The 22,102-nt window shown below is 39.5% G+C and overlaps 1 non-coding gene across 1 annotated transcript; it reads right to left on the bottom strand.

Moving 5' to 3' along the window:
• Window positions 1-21,663: 21,663 nt before the first annotated feature.
• On the bottom strand, window positions 21,664-21,770 carry LOC131219815 (small nucleolar RNA R71). Its single transcript, XR_009158458.1, has one exon. It is a non-coding gene; the product is annotated as a small nucleolar RNA R71 (small nucleolar RNA).
• Between the last annotated feature and the right edge of the window lie 332 nt (window positions 21,771-22,102).

The following is a 22,102-nucleotide window of genomic DNA, read 5'->3' on the forward strand; positions in this document are numbered from 1 at the left end:
AAAATCGTACTTTATTTATAATTGCAAAAATCCCATCTTCGACTGGTCCTGTGGACACTACGACTGGTCGTAGGACCAACAACATTTTGAAATTTTGAGCACGAGCGGATAAAACCGTTCCGCGACTGCTCGTAGGCACTTCATGGCTACTCGTGAGTCCTCCACGACTGATCGTGACCTACCCACGACTGGTCTTGAGGAGCCAAGAATAGTTGCTGGAGTTTGAGTCATAGCTGCTGGACTGGTCGTAAATGAGTCATGCACTGTTCACATGACCGGTCGAGCAGACTCCAGGACTGGTCGTAGCTTAACCAAAAAATTCCAAAAATTTGTAACAACTTAGGACTGGTCTTGGAATTTCTTGGACGGGTCGAGCCAGTTCTAGGACTAGTCTAATAGAGTCCATGACTAGTCTAAGAACAGACCAAACACTTATAAAATGATTCAATTTAAATTATGTATACAAAATGACCTACCCTAAGGTTAATCTAAGGTCATTCATACTTTAAATGTGAAGTATAGACATTGAACCTTCATTTCTTCAGATGATGGATGATCTTTAAAGTTCATGAGACTTGAGATCTCGACACACGATGAAGCTTAAACTTGAGATCTTTGAAACCTTGAACTTGTAGTTCTTGAGTTGTATTTCACCTTAAGTCTTGAACAAGATCTCATAGCTTTAAAACTCGGAAGCTTTAAAGAAGAGAACAATATACTTGACCTTACATTACTTGAAGTAGATCAGACTTGAAGCATTGTCCTTGTACATGTGATGCGTTGCCTTGAATAAATGTATAAATGTGCTACACAAGACAAAGATTGTCGTTTTGGCACTGCAAAATTTGACAATCAAGGTAACAAATAACCATTGCACTTACAATTAATTTAGCGTACGCTTGTACCAGTCGAACTTGTCTAATAAATCAATTGGCCTATTGTGTGTTTATCATGTATGGACGCTACTGCTTGAATCTAAGGTACCACTTACCAATGTAAAAGCACGTTTCAACCATGGTACCACAATCCGCTAAGACTCATAAGCTGGGCATGGTGGTGTATGGGACACCATGGTCAAACTGTTGGCCTACGCTGGTGTGATGAGCCTTCCCGTAGTGACCAGTGAGCAACCCAAACTCGTGAGCCAAATACAGTAGTATGTGACACTGTATTCGAGCTGTCGGCCTACACTGGCGCAGCCTTGTTGTGGTCCTAGTATGGGTTGAGGTGTACCATTTGATCCATACCTCCTTTGAAAATAACACTCCAGTTGGTAGAGCGTTGGTGGAGTAACCTCGAGTATAATCAATTGAACTTTCCTATCCACTGCTTTCATTAGGGGTGATGCCCTACAACTTGCTTATCGTATGTGATTAAATAGGATTGACGACCCTAAATGGATCCCCGTTGGGTTAATGATGTAAAGGGAGGTACCTTAGCTTCCTGAATCTGTTGTATGAATAAGCCTAATCAAGAACTCAGCTAACATGACCATGCACCGCATTGCATGTGCCTTTGGCATGGAAGAGCACAGTGGGAGTAGCATATGGGACCATGAGATGGTCTCGCTGAGGGAGTGCAGGCGAAAGCATGCATCATTATAGCATATCATTCCTACATTAACAAGAGTATTTAGGACATAAGTGTTGCATTGCTTTATCATTACTGCTTGACTGAATTGATAATATGTTAACCTTTACTTTATAATTCGACTGAATTAGATACTCATTCCCACCTAGGATGATGTTTTAAAACACCAACCAGACTCTATTGTAGATGTAGGTGGCGATGATGTCCACACTGCTGATTGAGATTTCATAGACGAGGAGGAAGAATTCTCCTACGTTCAGCTATCAGGCGGGTCTATGTAGACCATGTACTGATCGATGGGATTATAGGGATTATATGATTTAGTTAGACTTTTGCATTTTATAATTTGTAAATTTTAGATCAACACATGTATATATTCAGCCTGGTAACATACTCATACTCTGGGGATTGAGAAACACTTTTATACATTATATAACTATCTCAATCTTTCGTTTGCTTAACTTAATTATCTCTGGAGTATGATATGTTGTTTTAGTAAAATCTCACTCATACTTAATGCACTAATATGGACAATATTTAAACATCATTATCTATGTTGCATAAGTGATGCATTGAAATTCGAGAGTTGAGCTTCTGCTCGACCCCTGATTTTTAGGGCATTACAATTCGAGCTACAATCAGATGGATATAGCCATTGAAGATCAAGAAAAGACAACATTCACATGTCCCTTTAGCACCTTTGCTTACCGAATGATGTCATTCAGACTATGTAATTCCCCCACCAACTTTCAGCAATGTATGTTTAGTATATTCTCTGACATGGTGGGCCAATATTTCGAGGTCTTCATGGACGACTTATCTGTCTTTGATCCATCCTTCAACGAGTGTCGGAAAATCTTTAAAATGTGATGAAGTGACGTGAGGAGAAGAATCTGATTTTGAATTGGGAGAAATGCCATTTTATGGTTCCCAAGGGAATAATGCTTGGACATATAATTTCGTCCAAGGGAATTGAGGTAGACAAGGCTAAAGTAGATCTTACCTTTAACCTACCTCCACCCAAGAGTATACATGATGTGTGATCCTTCTTAGGACATGCCAGATTTTATAGATGATTCATAAAGGACTTTAGTTATTTCTCTCATCCTTTATACAATCTACTTCAAAAGGATGCACCATATGAGTGGACGGAGCAATGCTAAGAAGCTTTCACTAAGCTCAAGGGCATGTTGACAACTGCACCTATCACACAACTACCTGATTGGAGCATCCCTTTTACGATCATGTGTGATGCATCTAACTATGCTATTAGAGCAGTGTTAGGCTAGAGAAAAGAAAAGAAGCCCTATGTGATTCATTATGCGATTAGAACTCTAAATTTTACCTAAGTAAACTACTCGACTATGGAGAATGAACTCTTAGCCGTGGTGTTCGCTTTGGACAAATTTAGGTCATACTTGATCGATCCAAGATCATCATTTACACTAATCATGCGGCATTGAAGTACCTTCTTTCTAAGAATGATGTTAAGCCCCACTTGATAAGATGGATACTTCTACTCCAAGAGTTCAACATAGAAATATGAGACAAAAAGGGAATAGAGAACATAGTGGCTGACCATCTCTCTAGGCTTGATCTTCCTGATTCCCTTGAGTCGACACCGATAAATGACATGTTCCCTGATGAACAATTGTTTAAACTCTCCCAATTACCTTGGTTTGTTGACATTGCAAATTATCTTCCGATAGGTTTCACACTAACATATTTGGACTGCACAAGATCAAAGAAATTTTTGCCAAGGTACATAAGTTTTTCTGGGATGATCCTTATCTATTTAAATATTTCTCAGACTAAATTCTAAGGAGATGTATGCCATACAATGAATATCAGAGTGTTATCTCCTTTTGTCACTCTCAGACCTATGGTGGTCACTTTTCTAGTAAAAAGACCACAACCAAAATTCTACAATGCGGCTTTTACTAGCCCACTATGTTCAAAAATATTTATGAGTTTTGCAAAGCTTGTGAGCATTGTTAGAAATTTAGAGGATTATCCCATCGAAATATGATGTCACTAAACTAAATTCTTGCCATTAAGGCATCTGATTGCTGGGGCATCGATTTCATGGGTCCATTCCCCCAATCCTTTGGAAATATTTATATTTTATCAACAGTAGACTATGTCACTAAGTAGGTTGAAGCGATTCCGTGCTGGAATAATGATATAGAACAGTCATTATATTCTTAAAAGAAAATATCTTTTCCTGGTTCAGAATGCCTCGAGCCATCATTAGTGATAGAGGGTTGCACTTTTATAATAAGCCATTTGAGAACCTAATGAAAAAATATGGCATCACTCACAAAGTGAGCACTCTGTACCACCCGCAGACAAGTGGGCAAGTTGAGATTTCTAACAAGAAAATTAAGCAAATTCTGAAAAAATAGTTAACATTGACCATAAGGATTGGTTAATCCGCTTGACCAATGCTTTATGTGCTTACCATACAACTTTTAAGACCCCTATTGGAATGACTCCGTTTAGAATCGTCTATGGGAAAGCATGACACTTTCCTGAAGAGTTGGAACATAAAGCCTACTAGGCTATCCAAAATCTAAATTTTAACTTGGATAACATTGGCTCGCTGCACAAACTTCAATTGAACGAACTCGAGGAAATCTGAAACGATGCTTATATGAACTCAAGAATTTACAAGGACAGGATGAAGGTGTTGCATGACCGGAACATCCTTCGAAAATCATTCAGAACCAGTCAAAAAGTCCTTCTATAAATTGTCGATTACATCTCCTTCCATGTCCTAAGAACTTGACTTCTTCCTTCTAAAAGTTGCATTTTCAGTACTATGCAAATAATTAATTTTTCCCGAGAGTATCAAGAACTGCTCACAGGTGTTCTTCATGATATTTCCAACTCTTTGAGTATATTAAAATGTCATCTATGAACACGATGACGAATCGGTAAAGATACGGCTGAAATACCCGATTCATGAGATCTATGAATACGGCCGGTGCATTTGTAAGTCCAAACGGCATCACGAGGAATTCGTAGTGCCCGAAGCTGGTCCTGAAAGCTGTTTTTTGCACGTCTTCATTCCTGACGTGCAACTGATGATATGCGTACTTAAGTCTATCTTAGAAAAATATTGAGCCCCCTTCAATTAGTCGAACAGATCATCTATCATGGGCAGAGGATACTTGTTCTTTAACGTGACATGATTTAGCCTGCGATAATCAATACACAACCGCAGCGATTCATCTTTCTTTGTCACAAACAACACAGGTGATCCCCAAGGAGATACATTCGGTCGTATGAAACCTGAATCCAACAAATCATCAATCCACTTCCTCAATTCCTCCATTTCAGACGGAGGCAAGTGGTATGTCGGTAAGGAGATAGGTGTCACACCTGGCACAAGGTCAATGGTAAAGTCGATCTCGCGCTGAGGAGGTAATCTAGGGATCATTCTGAATAAGTCCATGAAATCTTGGACTACTAGCTTGTGCCCAAGTGACAGACTATCACAATTTTCCAATTGGGAGGCATAACAACGAATGCGGTAAGCACAACTCACCTGAACTCGGAAGGTGAAGGCTGTGCCCTCGGGCCCATGGGCTGTCACCAGTCTAGTTTCATAGTCAATCTCTGCCTTCATTTCGATGAGCCAATTCATGCTGAGGATGACGTCATAATGATATATCTTGGTTACAATCAGGTCAATGCGCACCACTCTGCTTCCTAAGTCTATCGAGAAACTCTTAAAGAGCTTAGTAGCGTTCGAGAAAGTTTCTGCTGCAGCGATGACTCTCACCCCAACCATAGGGGTAGTGTTCAAGCCTAATCGCTTGATGGTAGAGCATGTAATCATTAAAATAGTGGACCCAATGTCCACCAATAGGAATACAGGTATACATTGGATATGGGCAGTGACTTCAAAAGTTAGTGGTACTGCAACTACAAATTCAAACACTTCGGCGGCGAGTGCATGCATGTGAGCTTGTTGCGGGCAGTTTGGCGGCGCTATCATAAGTCGTTGAGGCAGCCTATTTTGAGATACAGGAGGCCGGTTGTACGGTTGTGCCGATGCTATAGATCGTTAAAGTGGAGCCAAAACAGCGTGCTATGGCTGGCAGTTGACCCTCTAAGGCGGTGTGTAGCCATTCTCCTTCATCTTAGTAAAATAAAAGGGATCAGTATGGCCCGCCTTGTTGTAATAAGTACACTAAAGATCAAATTTCCTCTGTGAGCCAGAGGAGCCATTGGTCTGGTAGGCGAGTTCATACATGGCCTCTTACCGAGAAATGATCGGTTCTGTAATTCAGGCCGAGGCCTCGGACCCATTAGCATGCTAGTTCGAGACACTCTTTCACCATCCTGCTCAACTCGTAGGGGCATGTTCACTAGCTCAGCATAGTTGGGAATGCCAGCGCAACATATCTTGGTGAGGATGTCAGCCCGCAACCCTTCTGAAAATCACTGCATTCTCATCGGCTCTAGCCAACTCCATGAATCAGTTTTCGTATTCTGCCACAGTCATTCCAATTTGTCTGAGGCGGAGAAATTCACCCTCCTTTTCATTACGGTAAGTGAGGGAGAAATACTTCTCATGGAAGCGTACCTCGAATTCGTCCCATGTCCATGCAAATCTAGTGGGAATAGATCGAAGGACACTGTCCCATCACAAGCTAGCTTCCTTCTCAAACATATATGTGACTAGCTCAACCTGTTCTGCCTCGATACAGTGTAACGGCCTCAACATCTTAGAAGTACGATCCAACTAGTACTCGACCTCTTCGAGTCTATGAGTACCAGTAAAAGTGGGAGGACGGAGGCACTGAAAGTGCTTGAACGGGCCACTTGTAGTCATAGTCCCAGTAGGCTTTACGGGTGGCATCACCGGGGCCACATTCATGTTTTGTGTAATGACCCCCGCTATAGTGGCCAGAACTTATTATTGTTGTTGCATTAGGAGCATCATCTGCTCCAACCTATCAGGGGGAGAGGTCGTCTGAGGCATGTGTGGCATCGATGAAGATGCACGGTTCTGACCTAGAACTGGTGGTGCACTCAGTGTTGGCCCATTTGTGGGGCCAGTGGCCGGTTGTGAATCCGAAAACGTCTCGCTACTCGGACCCAAATTAGGGTCCGTTTGGCTACCAATCATTCTGCCAAGTGGGAGACATGCCATGTTCCGCGTAGTTTTAAGAGGCATTCCCTATATACAACATAGGGTACAACATTTATAGGATTAGGATAACATCATCCATTCTTTCCAACTATTCTACACATTTCTAAACAAAAGAAGCTTCATGCATTTCATTTAACAAAATTTATCATAGTTACATATGATGTGGTAGTACATGCACTATGACAGAGGATGCACGAAAGCTAACTAAGAAAAGGGTTCATCACTTGTTAACATAACATCCAAACTATGCCTATCTAAGGCTATTACAAAAAGTAAGGAAAACAATTACAAATATACTACTAGTCCTTCGATTCTGGTAAAGGCGGAGGTGCTCCCTTATCCTACATACAGCACAGGAGGGCCTTCAGGGGGCGTGACATTCTCTTAAACTTTTGCTTCAAGTAGGCCTGGTTCTCCTCGAACTTCTGCTTCAAGTAGGCTTGATTTTCCTCGATCTTGGCCATGCGGGCTTCTAGGGCAGCCCGATTATGGTGGTCCTCATGAGAAGTAAGAGGTCCCCTGTTTGAGTCCTGGGCCTCCTCTTCTTCTTCACTTCCCTCCTCTTGTTCATTGCCTTCCTCTTCTTCAGTCTCTTCTTCTATCTCATCCCTGAACTCTTCAATTCGGGCTTGGCGCTACCTGGGGCCTATTACCATGTTGTTGAGAGTAGTCTCATTAATGAAATGGATAGGGGGTGGAGCCTGAAGCCAAAGTTGCAGGTGATCTTGCAAATGAGTCAGCTAAATGGGAGGGAGGCATCCCCCCGAGTAGATCATGCAGTATTAATTATCTAAGTCAAGGCAAGCGTAAGCAGGTACACTTTTTCTTCCTATCCAACTCAATACAGGAAGTCCACCATAAATCTTGTGCATTTTGTGCGATTACTCCACCTAGGGTACACATTGTACGTACATATATGGTGGAGCAGGTGAAAATCATCCGTCATATGTGTCGATGCAAGGTTGTTCCCTCTCCTCCAATTAACAAGTTGGCCACAAAGGAAGTGAGTGCGGTGATCTCTCTCCCATCTACTAGCAAGATTTGTATCACTGGCATGTACAACACCATGCTCTATTCCCATGATACGTGTCATAATATCCACATCGACCCAGGCTTCTGTTCTCCCCAACGGAATGGTAAACTGGAGAGGCTCAAGAGTTGGGTCCCGTATGTGTGCATAGAAGGCTCGTACGGTGCCCTCACTAGCATGTGTTTTTCCTTCAAATATGGGACCCCACCTATTCTCCAGGAGGTGGTCAATCATAGGATATATCTTAAATAACTTTTCATCCACGTGTGCTTTGAAAACAACTTTGCAATTACGAAACTTACGGAGTCTGATGCCCGCCGATAGGGACCTGTCAACTGGGATTTAGGGATTGAGGTCTCCCTTTGACCTCCGCTCGGTGCTCACACTTGTTTAACACTTGTCTTCTTTTTAGAACGGCTTGGATGACTAGGCCCGACCTCATCCGAGGCTTCTCTCTTCTTTCCCATAAGGGAAAGGAGCGTTATAATGGAGAAGATGGCGGTTACAAGCTCGAAAAGAGCCATGAAGATGGAAACACTTGAGGATGGAGTGGATTTGAGGATATGGGGGTTATAAGACATAAAAAAGGAGGATTTTGTACTCAAATGAGTAAGAAGAAGGGAAATGAGGTGTAAAGGATGGTTTTAGAGAAATAGTGGTGGAGGGGTGTAACATGTACAGAAAATGAGAGATTGGAAGTATGGAAATGAAGATTTGAGAGAGAAAGAGGATTTTTGGAGGATTGGAAGTGTTTGAGGGGTTGGAAAAGGGTGAAATGAGGGAGAAATGGGTGTTAAGGGTGTTAAAAGGGGGCCCCCACACGTGGGAGGGACCCCACTTGGTCGGCTGGATGGTGGTGCGCCGCTGATCCTGGGGCACTGCTGTGCCTGGCTGGACCGGACGGCAGTGCGCCGCCAATTGGGCGGTGCCTCTGGGCCCCACTGAACTTCGTGATTCGGGTCCTTAGGCCCATAGGTTCCGTTTTCATTCTCCAACGCTCGCGTATTCACGCCACTTGGATCTATTTCAGGTTCGAAACCTATCAACTCACGACTCGAACCCGTCAACTGATAGCCTAGAGGCGACTTAGATTAATTCATGTGATCTAAGATACATTGTGGACTAAACTATAGTGTTTAGTCTCACCCGTTAGCAAAACATTGAGATCCTAATGTGGTCTCTAAATTCCCTCGCCCCCTTCCTAAGTTAGAGTGCGTCAAAGTGCGTTGAGTTACCTAGGGTCGAGCAAAGCTCTACTCCTGAGATCCAAAACATCACTTATATAATATGGGTGATGATGTTCAGATTTCATCCATATTAATAAGTTAAGCATGAGTAGAATTATTCTAAAACAATATATCATACTCCATATATAATTAAATTTAGGCAAGCAGAAGTCTGAAACATATCAATTTAAGCATGCTAGTGTTTCAAGCCTCCAGAGTATGAGTATGTGACCGGGCTCAATATATACATTTACTGTTTCAAAATATACAAAATGTGGAAATCTAAGGTATCCAAGTGAGACAAATATCCCAGTGATCCATGCGTATCAGCACGGGGTCTACATCGACCCGCCCGATAATTGAAAGTAGGAGAATTCCTCCTCCTCATCCATAAAGCCCTGCTCCATCGCATAGACTTCATCAACACCTGCATCTAAATCAGAGTCTGGTTGGTGTTTTAAAACACCGTTCCAAAGTGGGAGTGAGTGGCCAACTTAGTGGTACTATAAGGCAAAAGTTAACATGTTATCAAGTCAATCAAGCAGTAATGATAAGGCAATCATAACAATCATTCCTAACTACTCTTTTTAATGCAGGAATGGAGTGTAAGTAATGATGTATGCCCTCGCATTGAAGCTCCCTCACAAGCAACTCCAAAAACCTATTTTACATATGACATCACTCCCTCAAAACGGTGCAACTTCATCGCCTTTAAAGCACATCCTAACTAATGCAATGCGATGCATAGTCGTGTTAGCCGAGTACTAATTAAGCTTATTCATACAACAGGTTTAGGAAGCTAGGGTACCTCCCTTTATATTATTGACCCTAACCGAAGGATCCATATAGGGTTGTCACTCCTAGTTAATCACATACGATAGGTAAGTTATAGGGTAATCACTCCTAATGAAAAGCAAGCGATAGGCAAATTCAAGAATTTATACTCGCAGTCGCTACGGGAGGCTCGTCACCTCAGCGTAGGCCGACAGCACGAGCACGGTTTCACATACCACCATGCCTGGCTCATGAGTCTTGGTTGCTCACTGGTCACTACGGGGAGGCTCTCACTCCAGTATAGGCCGACACCTCGGACACGGTATCCCATACCACCATGCCCAGCTCATGAGTCTTAGCAGATCATGGTACCACTGTTAAAGTGGGCCTTTACATTGGTGAGGGTTACCTTAGATTCAAGTAGTGGTGTCCATACATGGTAAACACACAATTGGCCAATTAGGTTGTTAGGCAAGCTCGATTAGTACGGGCACACGTTGACCTAATTGATATGGAGCGCATAAGCACTCCTTATGGCCTAACCACTATCGACAATCGTCATGCGACCCGGATTCATCGAGTATACCCAATGTGGCGAGACAAATTCAGCCACCCGAACAAGGACTATTACCGATTACCTAGGCTACGTTGTAGCCCAATCTTCCTCAGATGTAGTAAATAAAGGCATGTGATAATCATTTCAGCATTTAACAAATAATCCAGGTAAATTCCTCATTTAAGCATTTCATCAATCACATTGATCATGTTACCAAACGCTTGCATTTTTATCCATAAATTGCATAGAGGTAAATATGATTACATGAAAGAAACTATACATATGAATAAGGTAATTAAGAATCTTATTTAATACTCGTAATAAATACAAATCATCAACAATTTCTCATTCAGACAGCACTTCAAACACTTGGACCACACTTCACCAAATATATAGACTAGGTTAGTTACAACATATATGCTAGCAATTCCATATACAGAGAGATCAGCATGCATATGACGATGATGAATCCTAGATCAGTAATCATGACAAGTACAAATCTTGTTTAAATGTTAATTCAAACATTTTAACAAACACATGGGACACATCTTTTGCTCGACACAGTTCATACATGTATATTATACCAAAATCGGCGTATCTACGATAATACGGTAGCAATCAAGTCAGGTATAAATCATTAACTGACATTAAAAGCATTGATAACCACAACCTAAGTGTTTATAGTCCTCATCTTTTGTCAGGATGCTCGACTCGGACACAGTTCAAATTCTACGTTTCCGAAAACGGAACATCGGGCACCTAAATGACGAAATAGGTTAGCTAGTTTGACGAACAATCAACCTGGATCTCTACAATGACATTAGGGTTAGGTTTTCTTACCCAAAATCATAATCGAAAGAGAATTGATAGCGCGACGGGGAGGTGACTTGTTGCGTGGAATCGTGGGGGAAGATTCCTGCAACGATCTCCCAAGATTTCCCTTCTCTCTTTCTGCTTTTCTCTTCTTTTCTCTCCTCTCTCCCTTAGGGTTTGGTGAAATTCGTATATAAGAGAGGTGGGGTGAAATAAGGGCTATTTGTAAGCCCATAAGTGATGCAAATGGCCCTAGGGCCACTATATACATGGTTTAGACCCTTTAGGCGACAATTTTTGACAAACGAGGCTCATAGGAGGCCCACTACCCACCTACATCATAGGGTACGTTCCCTGACAATGGATCTATGTCAGGACACAATTTCGGTGCGATCAGATGAGCAGATCGACCGTGGAGAGTCTCTATTAGATCAACACTCATACTTACTCAATTGGGGCCACAGTTATACGAATATGTGCATGGAAATTTCCTTTTCCTATGAGCGAAGTTTGGTCAGAAACTGACGGTCCTAAAACCTCAATTTCGCATGAGAGTGAACGGCCCAATTCACTTAAGTTTCATTTCATTTTCTAAAGATATCCATGTTTCTCGTGCACTTCACTCAGCATTCAAATTGGATGTTTCTGGACACTATCTAGGATTAATTCTCGGGTTGTCAAGCCCAGTAGGATGGACATAGTCCTATAGTTTTGCGGTCATCGGACCCTCGACGTGTGGTCTAGGTCTGATATGGGGTTTCAATGTACTCCTGAGAGCGACAAGCTCTTGGGATTTCTCCTAGGTCTTTAAGTGACATTGAGCCCACGGTATTAATGGTTTTAGGCCTTCTCATTTGTGGAAATGGTGACCCAAGCTTAATCCACCGATTATTTAGTTTAATACTTAACTAAATTCCACCTAAATTATTCGAAAGGATATAGTCCTTGGGCAGTCCTGCCAGAGGTGGTACTCGAGTCCTTATACGGATTTTTCAAGACATTATAATTTATCCTCATGGGGCCGTCGAGTTAAAGAATCCGATGAATGGTAATGTTTTTAAGGTAAACGAACATCGTCTCAAGCCAAAGGGTGGAGCAGTCTCCCAAGAGTTCTTCTTCTTTCCTTTTTTATTTTTAATGCTTTCTTTTAGGGTTTTAGATCCAATCATGTCTATGTTTGGCTAAATCTCTTAGCTAGGGCTAAGAAGTGAAGCTTGTAGCATGTTGGGATGGTTTTCTTACTTCGATTCTTGTTCTTATTGAACCTCATTGATTTTTAATATAATATTAAAGGAATATTTTCAATTTTCTATGATTTATTGTGACTTAAATAATAATAGATGTTGTTATAGCTTTGGATATCTTCTTTTCCTGTTTTAAGATTATGAGATTGGTAAATCCTATTGTTCACCATCGACTCCTGGACATGGTAGGATGATGGAATCCCTTCCAATCACCACAATACTCCTTTATTGATGATTAGATCAATGAAAAGTTTGAAGATTTGATTTAATTGCTTTATCTTCCAATTGGATAGGATATGACTTTAATTCCAATTGTGTTCCTTGAATCAAGAAAGGTAGCATCCTGATAGCAACAAGTGGATCCTTGGCACCCTAGTTCCCACCTTTCAATGGATAGTTTAAATCACAATTATTCACAATTACTCTCTTTTATTCTAGATTTAGGTTTATATCTTCTTCTTGTTCAAGTTCTAGTTATTTTTAAAATACATACAAGTTTAGTCCCTGTGGATTCTACCTCGGTTTCACCGAGTCATTACTACATTGTGACCCTACATTTGGGGTTGAGAACAAGGCTAATGCGCCTTCTTTTTCGGATATGATTCCAGATGTCCCTGGTTCTTTGTCTTTGTATGAAAGAATACAACCTTTAGAAGCACAAATTTGTGCCCCTATCGCTTCGGTTATAGGTATATTTATTTCTTGAAGCTCTTTCCATTAGTCTTGGGATTTGGATTTTCTTTTCTACACACACACACACACACACATATTTATGTTCAGTTAATCAGTCTTTGAGTGGTTCTGGGAGTTCAAATTCAATTGCCACCGTCTCGGACATCTTATCATTGGACAAGGTTCCTCCCTATGCACTAGTCTTAATCAACAGCGCTCTATTAGCGGATGTTTGTATGTTGAAGGATCCAGAGCAATGGTTTGCCTTAGATACAACCTTGGGAGTACTAGAAAATGTTTCAAGAATGGCTAAAATCAATATCTCTCCCTTATATAATTCCTTATGTCGTTTTTGTACTTCGCTTTATCAACTGGATGAAGTTCGGAATATAGTCATTGCCCCATTGATATTGGACTGTCAGAAAGAACTACAATCTCTTAAGGATAAAGTGTCATAGGTGATGACCATGATTTTTTATTATAATGAAGAATTAATTCTCTTCAAGAGTGACTAAGAATTCTAAAGCAGTCTTCAACGAGTATTGATGAGCAAATAATTAAGTTGAAAGAACAAATGCTTAGCCTTGAATTCCAGAACCAAGAAGAAGAATTGGAAGCCATCAAGATTGAAGACGTCATTGAAGAAAATATTCAGATCATCAATCTTAAAGGGTCACAGCTTTCTAAAAATGAGGTGATTATAACCTCATTGGAATGGAAGTTAGCCGGTATTCCTGATCAAGCTAAACTTGTCATTAATACTAAACTGGACAATGTCACTACTCAAGTACAATTAAAATAGGATTTACAAAGATATATAACTGCATTAAGTGTTTCTGAGGAATTGTAATACATATTTTACAATGAATAAATTCTTCATGATATCAAATATATTGATAAGGTTTAGCATTCTCATACTTTGATAATCATAATTTCAGCAAAAGCATATATTTTATGCATATGATATCTCTCATATTACATTCGAGCATGCTTTGATCTGTACTAAATTTCTTTGAGAAATAATCATGATAGCAAAACATATTCTATTAATATATTGTATATGGTGTTTGTCTTCAATTAGCAGAACTATCTTAGAGTTCAATTTAGTATTTTAAAGCGCGCATCACACATAGTTTAAGCTCTTGAGTAGTTGAAGAGATCAGAGTTTTTTGCTCTCAAGTAGTTGGAGTCAGGGGTCTTACACGAATGGTCTCTGTAACTCTTGCGAGTTCACTAAACCACCGCAGCCGAGGGTTCACAAACTATGATCCATCAGAGGGGGCCAGTGAAGCTACCAGTTCAGTGAACTCGGTAGGTTTTACACGTAGGGTTGGCTGCAGTAACTCTCTAGAGTTCATGGGGCTCACAAGGCTACCTTAATAGGTACGAAATCCAAGGTCGTTAGTTCATCGATGAGGGGGTAGCTCATTTAGAAGACCCTTCGCAATGAGTTTTTACTAAAATTAAGCCAGAAATCTAGGGAGACTTATGCATGGTTGGCCTATCTATGGACAATCTAAATAACGCACACTGCAACTTGCTTTTTCTTCACCTATAAGGTCTAACCCATTCATGAGAGGGCATTTTCTCTTACCATCCCTCATGACATTGTTAGAAGCTATACAGACGATGTTGGTCTTATGCATGGTTGACCGCATGGGTGCTCTCCGTTGCCCGCATGGGTCTAAGCATGTGATTAGTTTCATGGGCTTTTTAAAGCCACTGGCTCTTAACCGCTGCTTGCATAATATTTGGCGAATTGCCTATATGATTTGTACTATGCGTGGTTGGTCACATGGGCACTCTCCATTGCCATAAATGATAAATTGTCATCGCTGATAATATAAAACTTATGCATGGTTAACCGCATGGGCGCTCTCCGCTGCCATAAATGATAAATCGCCATCGCTAATAATATAGGGCTTATGCGTGGTTGGCAGCATGGGCGCTCTCCGCTACCGTAATTGATAAATTGCCATCACTAATAATATAGGGCTTACGCGTGGTTGGTCGCATGAGTGCTCTCCACTGCCATAAATGATAAATCACGATAACATTTGGTAGTAATTAGAGTAATGTATCAGCTTGGTGATGTATCAATTTGGTAATATCAAATTGGTGATGATTGATGACAATAAGCGGTGATTAGTGATAATTGTTCACAACCCCAAGTGTAGGGTCACGATGTAGTAATAACTCGATGAGACCGAGGTCGAATACATAAGGACTAAACTTGTACATATTCTAAAAGTAACTAGAACTAGAACTAGAATAAGATCTAAACCTAAATCTGGAATAAAAGAGAGTAATTGTGATTGGGATTTCAATAATCAAAAGGAAACTAGAGCGCCAAGGTTCCAATTGTAGCTATCAAGATACCACCTTACTAGATTCAAGAAACACAATTGGAATTGGAGTCCTGTACTATCCAATTGGAAGATAAAGCAATTAAACCAAATCTTTGAACTTTTGATTAACCTAGTCACACATGAAGGAGTATTATGATGATTGGAAGGGATTCCATCATCCTATCGTGCCCAGGAGACGATGGTGAACAATAGGATTTACCGATCTTACAATCTCAGAATAAAAAAGAAGATATTCAAATCTATCACAACATCTATTATAATTTGAGTCACAATAAATCATAGAAAACTAAAAATATTCCTTAAATTCAAACTAGAAATTAATGAGGTTTAAGAAAAATAAGAATCAAAGTAAGAAAATCATCCCAACACGCTACAAGCTTCACCTCTTAGCCCTAGCTAAGAGGTTTAGCTAACCATAGACATGATTGAAACTAAATCTCCTGAAGAAAACATTAAAAATAAATAAGGAAGCAAAACTCTTGGGAGGTTGCTCTACCCTTTGGCTCTACTTCTGAAAACCTATTTCATCTTTAGAACTCCTTAAAGAACCCATATTTATAGCCTTTGTTCAGCCATCTTTGGAAACCGCCTCAAATTTACGCACTCCGTGTAATGCCTTTGATGTCATCGAACATAACTTAAATCTGAAAGTTGCGCCTTTTCGTACTACGAAACTTTTAATGTCATTGAACATACCGTCGATGTCTTAGATTAGTCCTTCAATGTCATTAAAGGGTGTTCGATCAATTGAGAATTCATTCAGAGTGTTCTAGCGAGTTGCTTCAGAAATCTGTAAAAATCTAGATGTTATCGATCTGCCTTCGATGTCATCAAGCAGATCTTCAAGCAATCGAATAGGGCTTCGATGTCATCGAGTAGGTCTTCAACCAATCAAACAGGGCTTCTATATCACTGAGAATTGTATTAACTTAATTTTCATGTAATTCTTCGATGTCATCGACCCGTGATGTCATCGAACACTGTCTTTGATGTCATCGAACACTGGCTTCGATGTCATCGACAAGCAGTCAATGACATAGACAATGAAGTTCAAATTCTGTGAATTTCTACACTTTGCACTGTCAACTTCCTTCTCCACTTGGTTTCCTTGAATCTTGGGGTCTTGAAATCTTCAATCTTGGTCTCCTAAGATCCATCCCTTGCCTTTGTAATTCTTAAGCATCAAATCCATGATTTTAACATTCTTTTCGATCCAAACTCTTAAACTCACCTCGTAATACAAACATATATAAAATATACCCATTAAACATTATCATGTTCATAAAACCAAGATATGAACTGGAGGAAATATGCAATATTTGACACTCAACACACACCCCAACCAGCATTTTGCTAGCCCTGAGCAAAGCATCGGTGACATAATTTTCCATTCTCAATGCTCAAATCACTTTAAGAAAAAAAACTTTTGTGCAATCAAGTATAAATGAGTATAATTCAAAGAAGTGAGAGTGAAAATTTGAGAATCTAGAGTTGAATCACACGAGCAATCAATCAAATAGGTTCTTTATTAATTACTTAGGAGCATAAGTTCATATATCAAGTTTTTCCAATGTGCTTAGTGAATATCAACTTACTTTCTATAAAAATACTATCATTTCATAATGTTAGACATGTTCATCACCTCGGGATTAATTGAATAATCAAGTGTTGATTTCGAACTTCTCCCCCTTTTCTTCTTTTTCCAGTTTTTGATTTTATATCAACGGTCCCTATTTATTTATTTCTTCTTTTCAGTCTTTTCATTCTTCATTCTTCTTAGACTTTTTATTCTTTTCATTATTTTCCAGTCTTTTCATCATTCATGACCTTTTTGTCGATCTCTCTGTTTTTTTTAACTGCTTCTTTTCATCTTTTTAAGGTAGATAAAATTCTCCAAACTTAATTCTCAACATCTATCAATGATTCACATATTAACAATCAGAAATTTTAGCATTGTTCATAAAAATAAATTGAAAGTGTCTTGTGATTTAGATTAACATGATATTCAAAACTTTATCTTAATCAATTAGATGAGAGAACTTAAGTGATAGTCTATTCAGTTGATCAAACTCCAGTAATTCAAAATTTAATCTCTATCTTATCATCATGCTCAAGGCATTCTTAATTGCTCAAACTTTTTCTTTCCAAATATTTCTTTACTTTGAAAAACTGAAAATTTTCAAGATTTTTGCTCAAAGACTAAGAAAATACTGATTAGTTTACCTAATCCACACCCCCAACCTAAAATCTACATTTTCCTCATTGTAAAAGGTATGAGCATGCAATGCACATGAGGCAATGAAAAGAAAGGAGAAGTGATGGAAAGGTAGTACTTGAAGAAGGAGAATTGAAGCCTTTCCAAAGTTCTCAACATGTAGATGGGTTAGCATGAAGACTAAACTTATTGTAAAAACAAGCTATCCTAATTTTAAATCCGATGAAAGCAATAAACCGAACTATACCTCCATCAGACTAGGAGGTAATCTCGATACACAGGATCAATTAGAGGCATGGACATATCCTTTGAATCGAATTTCTCAACGAATGGCTTGAGACGATGTCCGTTTACCCTGAAAATATCGTCATTTGTCAGATTCTTTATCTTGATGATCCCATGAGGATAAATAATAGTAACAATAAAAGGACCGGTCCAACAAGATCAAAGCTTACTTAGAAACAGATGTAATCGAGAATTGTACAGAAGGACTTTTTGACTTGGTGTGAATGATTTTCGAAGGAAGTTCTGATCATGGAACACCTTCATCTTGTTCTTGTAAAATTTAAGTTCTCATAAGCGTTGTTCCATATTTCTTTGAGTTTATTTAATTGTAGTTTGTGCAGCGAGCCAACATTGTCTAAGTTAAAGTTTAGATTTTTGATAGCCCAGTAGGCTCTATGCTCCAACTCCATAGGTAAGTGGCTAGCTTTTCCATAGATGAGTCTAAAGGGAGACATTCCAATGGGGGTCTTAAAAGCAGTATGGTAAGCCCACAAAGCATCGGTGAAGAGCATTGACCAATTCTTATGGTCAGGGTTAACCCTTTTTTTCAAAATTCATTTAATTTTCCTATTGAAAATCTCAACTTTCCCTCTTGTCTGTGGGTGGTATGGAGTGCTCACCTTATAAGAGATGCCATATTTCTTTATTAGGTTCTCGAATGGCCTATTACAAAGGTGTGAACCTCCATCACTAATGATGGCCCGATGCATTCTAAACCGGGAAATGTTGTTACAGAATTTTGGCCGTGGTCTTATTAGCAGAGAAGTGACCACCACAGGCTTGAGAGTGATAAAAGGAGATGACACTGTGATGTTCATTGTCTGGCACACATCTCCTTAAAATTTGGTCTGGGTAATATTTAAATAGATAAGGATCATCTCAGAAAAACTTACATACCTTGGCAAAGAATTTCTTCTTATCTTACGCAGTCCAATGCAAGATAATTCATAATGTCAGTAAACCAAGGTAATTGGGAGAGTTTAAACAATTGTTCGTCAGGGAATATATCATTTATTGGTGTCGGCTCAAGGGAATCGGGAAGAGTAAGCCTTGAGAGACGGTCAGCCACCACGTTCTCTAATCCCTTTCTGTCTCGTATTTCTATGTCGAACTCTTGGAGTAGGAGGATCTATCTTATCAAGCGGGGCTTAGCATCATTCTTAGAAAGAAGGTACTTCAGCATCGCATGATTAGTATAAATGATGATCATGGATCCGATTGAGTAGGACGTAAATTTGTTCAAAGAAAACACTACGGCTAAGAGTTCCTTCTCTATAGTAGAGTAGTTCACTTAGACAAAATTTAGAGTTTTACTTACATAGTGAATTACATAGGGCTTCTTCTCTTTTCTCTGGCCTAATGTTGAGTGTCAAATATTGCATACTCTCCCCTATTTATATCTTAGTTTTATAAACATAATAATGCTTAATGGTATATTTTATATATGTTTGTATTCCATGGTGAATCTGAGAGCTTGGATTAAAAAGAATGCTAAAAGTATGGATTTAATGCTCAAGAGTAACTAAGGAATAGGATGGATCTTAGGAGCCTATGAATGAAGAATTCATATGCCAAAGATCCAAGGAAACTAAGTACAAAAGATGAAGAAAGGAATTGAAAGATCGCAAAATCTGTAGCAGAAAACAGATAGGTTCGATCCAAGCGAACTTGCACAAAACAGTCCAGCAACAAACGATGGAATTCAGAGGCTAATTCGGTCCAACCGAAGGGAGGATTCTGTGCGAACGGAAGTACACAAATTGCTCGAGTGCTGAAAGGAGTTAATTTGGTTCGACCAAAGATTAATTTGGTCTGACCGACGACTTAAGTTCAGTCTGACCAAAATCAGGCAATTGCTGAAATGGAATCATTTCCAAATCCGGACTCGACTTCAGATTCGACTTCGGTCCGACTGAGGGTGACTTCCCTCCGACTGAAGCATAATGTGAAAAAGTTGCGAATTGCGTAATTCAAGTCAGTTTGTTGAAATTCAAAGTCAGTGCATAAGGTGGAGCTTCGCAAGTATAAATAGGAGTCCCTAGGACGTTTCTAAGCATCATCTAAGGCTTAAGGACTGGAGCCAAAGGGTGGAGAGTTGCCACTAAGAGTCTTTGAGTCCCTAGGACGTTTCTAAGCATCATCTAAGGCTTAAGGACTGGAGCCAAAGGGTGGAGAGTTGCCACCAAGAGTCTTTCTTCTTCTTCCTTAGTTTTTTTTTTATGTTTTTCTTAAGAGTTCTTAGTTTAATCATGTCTATGGTTGGATAAACCTCTTAGGTAGGGATAAAGGGTGAAGCTTGTAGCGTGATTGGGACGTTTACTTTGCTTTTATTCATGTTTATGTTGAACTTCATTGATTTCTAGTTGATTTTAAGGAATATTTTCAGTTTTCAATGGTTTGTTGTGACTCAAATTATAATAGGCACTACGATAGTTTTGAATATCTTCTTTTCTATTTGAGATTGTGGGATTGGTAAATCCTGTTATTTGCCATAGTCTCCTGGGCATGGTTGGGTGATGGAATCCCTTCCAAATCTCCACAATTCTCCTCCATTAAGGCTGAATTAATGAGAAGTTCAAAGATTTGACCATCTCTTTCTCTAATTGGACAAGATAGGACTCTGATTCCAGTTGGATCTATTGAATCAAGTAAAGTGGCATCTTAATTGCTACAAGTGGATCCTTAGCACCCTAGTTCCCACCTTTAAATTTATAAATTTAAATTACAGCCTTCACAATTACTCTTTCTAAATATTCAGATTTAGTTTTAGATCTTCTTCTAGTTCTACTTAAGTTACTTTCAGAAACGTACGAGATTAGTCCCTATGCATTCGATCTCGGTCTCATCGAGATTATTACTACATCGCGACCCTACACTTAGGGTTGTGAACAAGTTTTTAGTGCCGTTGCTGGGGACTACAGTTACACTTTTTCAAATTTAATTAGTTTTAGATTTAGGTTAAGATTAGGATTAACTTTCTATTTTATTCTTAGGTTAGGAATCTTTATAATTTGTTTTTAGAAACGAACTTTGTTCTTTGTTTTGTAGGATCTTAACCTAACATCTTCTATCTGGTAACTTCGATCTAACTCTCTCTCTCGCTCTTACTTCCTATTTGCTGTAGTTTCAATTCTTAGATTTTAAGTTAGATTTTGAACTTGAAGGTTGAGAGTGTTTCATGCCCAAGTGGGTCCGTGATAACATTCTATGTCTTCTAAGTGAAGGAGGATTAATTGAAGGGTTGCCTATCCGTCACAGGACTAGACAACACTTGAGATCCTCAGAGTCAATAGAAGTGATGGCTGCAAATCAACCACAACCTCTAGTTGAGGAAGCCCAGGATGAGAATGAGGTGCATCATGCACCCCCGCCTTATACTTTACGAGTCTATTTACAACCGACGGGGGTGAGCACACGTTCTTGTATGATTTTTCAGAAAATACAGGAAATATGGATATCAAGCCAGGAGTGATCCAACTCCTCCTAAAGTTCCATGGACTTGAATCTAAAAGTCCATATCTACACATGAAAGAGTTTGATGAGATAATAACTACTTTATACTTTCTTAATGTGTTTGAAGACACGATCAAGCTGAAACTCTTTCCCTTCTCCGTAAAAGAAAAATCTAAGATGTGATTGCATTCACTACATCCACGATCTATCTACAGATGGAATGACATGAAAGGGAGTTCATAAAGAAATTCTTCCCATATCATAATATGAACACCATCAGAAAATTATTCATGAACTTCACCCAAAAGAAAGATGAAACATTCTTCCAATGTTGGGATTGGTTCAAGGATCTTATCAATTCATGCCTACAACACGATTTTGAAATGTGGCGCATAGCAAATTTCTTTCATGAAGGACTGACATTTTTCATGTGCTGATTCATCAAGACAATGTGCAATAGGGAATTCATGAACAAAGATGTCGATGATGTGTGGGATTATTTCGACAAACTCGCTGAAACTGCACAATCATGGGACATCTCCCCAAGACCTGAAACCACTTCTAAGCCTACTCAATCAGAGAAGGGTGAAATATATTTGTTGAAAGAGGAAGATGATAAATGCTAAAGTGGCCATTCTCACAAGGAAACTCGAGGCCATGGAACTCAAGAAAGATAAGGATAAGGAAGTTGTTTACGGTATTTGTGCTTAC

This window comes from Magnolia sinica, chromosome 11, assembly GCF_029962835.1.
Source record: "Magnolia sinica isolate HGM2019 chromosome 11, MsV1, whole genome shotgun sequence".
NCBI classification, from domain to species: Eukaryota; Viridiplantae; Streptophyta; class Magnoliopsida; order Magnoliales; family Magnoliaceae; genus Magnolia; species Magnolia sinica.